Source organism: Herpailurus yagouaroundi, unplaced genomic scaffold (assembly GCF_014898765.1).
Source record: "Herpailurus yagouaroundi ecotype Mexico unplaced genomic scaffold, PumYag 100, whole genome shotgun sequence".
Taxonomy (NCBI): Eukaryota; Metazoa; Chordata; class Mammalia; order Carnivora; family Felidae; genus Herpailurus; species Herpailurus yagouaroundi.
In genome coordinates this window covers 7,133,526-7,137,911 of record NW_024412391.1, presented here as the reverse complement: position 1 = coordinate 7,137,911, position 4,386 = coordinate 7,133,526, and the positions used below count along the sequence as shown (strand labels likewise).

Genomic DNA, 4,386 nt, shown 5'->3' with positions numbered 1-4,386 from the left:
GGGGGAGAGAGAGAGAGAGAGAGAGAGAGAGAGAGAGAGAGAGAGAGAGAGAGAGAGAGAATATCTTAAGCAGGCTTCTCGCTGTCAGTGCAGAGCCCCATGTGGGGCTGGAATTCACGAACCGTGAGATCATGACCTGAGCCGAAGTTGGATGCTTAACCAACTGAGCCACCCAGGTGCCCCTATTTATTTTTTAAGATTTTATTTTTAGGTAATCTTTACACCTGATGTGGGACTCATGCTCATGACGCCAAGACCAAGAGTCACATGGTCTGACTGAGCCAGCCAGGTGCTCCTATTCCTTGTCCTCATTTAACCATGCAAAAAAGGAGATACCTTAAAAAAAGGGCTACACACTTCATGCAGTTAAACCGCTATCTCCCTGGAATGACATCCTCACTTACAAAAACTGACAGCCAGGGAAATGCAGGGGAGGGGACCAGCAGCTCAGTAACTTGAAAGGCAGCAAGGAGGAAGGGACCCCTAAGGAGAGTGATCACTGAAGCCATCATAGGATGCTAAGTTATCTCCAGGCCCACTTTGTAATGTAGGAAACTACTGGGAGACATAAATGGCAAAGAAGTCTCATTAGAATCCATTGGGATACGGCTATACCACAAAATCCAAGTCCTAAAACTTTTATGATGGAGAAAGGGAATAAGCCTCTTCAAACCTGAATCCCTTACTAGAAATAAAGATCCATTTGCTAAAAAGAAGAAAATGGAAAATTATAACAATTATCAATTACTGCTCTGTAGTCTCCTTCCACAGAGCAGACATATGTCTCTGATGAAGAATGGCATAGGAGCTTGGTACGCTCTGTTTTAACTTTATTTATTTATGGGCGCCTGGTGGCTCAGTCCTTAACCATCAGACTTCGGCTCAGGTCATGATCTCATGGTTCATGCGTTAGAGTTCCACAATGGGTGAGCTCGAGACCCACTCTGGGTAAAAACAAAACAAAACAACACAAGCCTTGCTTTGGGTGAGCCCCGCTTCTCTCTCCTCAACCCCCCTCTCTTTGCCCCTCATGGGATTCTATCTGCCCCTCACTCACTTGTGCCCTCTCTCTCTCAAAAAAGTTTATTTATTTACTTTGACCGTGAAAGCGAGCGAGCCGGGGGGCGGGTGAGAAGCAGAGAGAGGGAGAGAGAATCCCAAGTAGGCTCCATATTGTCAGCACAGACCCCAATGTGGGGTTCGAACTCCTGAACCATGAGATCATGACCTGAGCCAAAACAGTCAGAGGCTTAACTGACTGAGCCACCCAGGTGACCTGGTATGCTGTTCTTTTTTTTAACATAGGCTAAAACAGCTACACAGTTCTGTTGTCCATAAATACTGGTTCTAGGACTGGTAAATTGTCACTTTTTACTGGCTTTAAATTTTCTTTTTTTTTTTTTTTAACTGGAAAGCCTTACTTAGTATTTTTTTAGGATCCTAGTATGCCTCCTTACAGAATCTTCAATTTTATGTTACAAATAAAAATATTATTTTAAAGACAATAAAGGAAAAGGCAAATAACTTACAGGTCAAGATTTTTATTTGCATGAAGCCATTCCAGCAAGTATAAAATAGTCACTTAAAAACTTAAAAACATCATTTTTCCTTAAATGAAATCTAAAGTAAACAGTACCATGAAGAAAAATTAACTGGAGTGGAAAATGCTAAGGAAAAAAATATATATACATATATATGTTCAAATGTACTGGAGCAAGACATGTCAAGCCCACACAAGAAAATTCCTATATTTTTACTCTAGCATAAAGGGGCAAGTTTCATTGATCTTTTTGATAGGTTTGATGCATTTAAAAGTTCAGGTTTTGGGGGCACCCTGGGTGGCTCAGTAGGTTAAGCGTCTCACTTCAGCTCAGGTTGCAATCTCAGGGCTAGTGGGTTCGAGCCCCACATCAGGCTCTGTGCTACTAACAGAGCCTGGAGCCTGCTTCAGATTCAGTCTCCTCTCTCTGCCCCTCCCCTGACTGCGTAAGGTCTCTCTCAAATATAAATAAACACTAAAAAAAAAAAAATTTATAAAAAAATAAATTAAGGTCAATAACTGGCTTGGGATTAGGTTTGCTTTTTTTTTTTTTTTCTTTGAAAAGGGCAGATGAAGTACAGGAGTTCTTAACCTGGGTATCCCTTAGCGGGGTGAATCCCGTCGAACTTTAAAAGTGTATGTTGAATGTGTGTGTGTAAATTCTGCTGGGGAGAGTTTTCATCATTTTCTCAAAACCACTGGTTACTGGAGAGCACCAGCTTTGCAGTAGAAAAGCTATTTGGAATCTTGCCTCTGAGCTTTGATGGCCGTTTCGTGTCTGCAGTAGTAGGTATCCTTTGCCTCCGTTTTCTCATCTACCACTTAAGTTACTACCTCATGTGTTTTGAGGCTGACACGCATACTCGTGGCACACTGGTTGCCCTAATAATCATCAGGTCTCAGGGAACCCACACACGTTCTTCACACGTGTTTCACAAAACTAAATACGATGCTTTATTATTTTTAAAACCTGGTACAGACTGTCACTGGGTCGTAGGGACACGAACACTCTGAACGTCAGTCCGCTTTATTCAGTTCAACAAAAACGCCACCAACCCCCTGCAAATGACTGGATCACGCCTGCTTGTGATGGAAGCAGGTGTCAAGTCAGCGGACGCTTGTATCCTTAGAGTATTCCCCAATTTTTTTTTTTTTTTTTAATAACTTCCATACCCAAGGTGGGGCTGGAACTCAAGACGCCCAAGGTCAAGAGTCGCATGCTCTTCGGAATGAGCCAGCCAGGCGTCCCGCAAATATTTTTCTTTCAACTGGCAACAAAATTAATCTGCATCCCCACACAAAGTGACGGTACAGAATACCGCCGGATGAGCTGACAAACCGAGCCTTGCACGCTACCTAATCAGAAAGACAGTAACTGTGTCAGAGAGGCAACTACGCTAGAGTCCTTCGTTTGGTAAATTCCCCCATTTACGCAGGAAAAGGCCAACTTGTCTGTTGGACGGTGTGAAACCACCGAGCTGGTTAATAATGAAATCGAATCATCTTATTCTTGGCAACTCTACAAGGCTGGAGACCCTCGCAGAACCTCTCCCACGATCGCTGGAATCGCACACTTACGGAACCCCCCCCCCCCCCCCCCAAAGCTCCCGGACAGCCTTACCTACGCGCGACCTTCCTCTCCCGCGGGCCCCTCTCCCGGAAGGCCCGCCCTTCTCCCGGAAGGCCCGCCCCCGGCCGGGCTCTAAGCTCGGACGCCACTCTACAACGGAGAGCAGTGGAGAAACAGAAGCTTGCGGCTAGAGGGGAGCCCTAGTGAAACCCGGAACTACTAGCGCTCTCTCTTGGAGGCTTCAGAGGTCCTACTTGGCACCTGCGCAGTGAGGGCAGTGCCTCGGGTGTGTGCACTGGTGGTGGTGGTTTAGGGAGGAAGATTGGCTTTGCTGAAAAGTCTTGCAGGGTTCGCTAACCGTATTTTGTTGGACAAGAGCTACAAACCCTCCAAACCTCTAAAGTAATGGTCGTGCGCGTGCCGCGTGGTGGAGGATAAAATGCACTTTCTTTTTTCCGTTCCTCTTTTTTTTCATCCAGCCTAGGCCTTGATGTGCTCCAAGGGCATTGCTTGACTAGGGGCTGAAGGGTTTTCTGGCCCATCGGCGATGCCATTTCCCTCTCCTTGCACTTACCTAGTCATTTTCTAATAGTGGATTAGTAACACCTCTAAGAGGGCCGTTCTTGATACCTTTTGCTGGATCAGGGCACCATTTGCAGCTGCCTGTTTATCTCCCCTAGTGGCCCTTCAGGCAGGAGGGATGGGATATTTATCTGACTTTTTAGTAGTTACCTAGATAGGCTTGGGAGATAGTGGAAATACTGTATTTCCCTCCATGCTAAATCTGCTCTCAAGCACGGCACACCTCAGGCATTGTATGAAGTCTTTATTGACTGATAGTAAGGCTCAAGACATTATTTTCTAATCATTATTCAAAGCCATTCACAAATACTCCAAAATGTATCCCGGAAATAAGGTGCATCAGCAGTATGCTATATACCGGGAAGGTATTCTGTGGACACTCTCTTCCCTCCTATAGAATCATGTTACTTTTTGACGTTGTTTTAAAAAGGGAAAAAGAAGCCCCCAATGGAATCCTTCCTCTCCACCCATACCCACCACAGCAAACCAAAACTTAATCACAGTTTCGGCCTCTCTCAAGAACTTAACCTTTTAACAGTCAATCTGAAATTTCTTGATCTGCACTAGTGAGGTAATCTGCATGATAAAAACCCCCGTCTTCCCACCCCCCACACAAAAAATGTCCTGACTTGAAACAATTCTTTCCTTTATTTTGCTAATAATTTTCTTGCGCCACCCTACTACCATTTTGTAC

At 44.8% G+C, this 4,386-nt stretch overlaps 1 protein-coding gene across 1 annotated transcript in view; it reads right to left on the bottom strand.

The window, feature by feature from the left end:
• MRPS33 (mitochondrial ribosomal protein S33) overlaps nt 1–3,229 on the bottom strand; it is a 14,383-nt gene extending 11,154 nt beyond the window's left edge. Inside the window, exon 1 of the mRNA XM_040471778.1 lies at nt 3,162–3,229. The gene's annotated coding sequence lies outside the window, so the exon portion shown is untranslated. The remainder of the gene's footprint in view (nt 1–3,161) is intronic.
• Nucleotides 3,230–4,386: the final 1,157 nt, after the last annotated feature.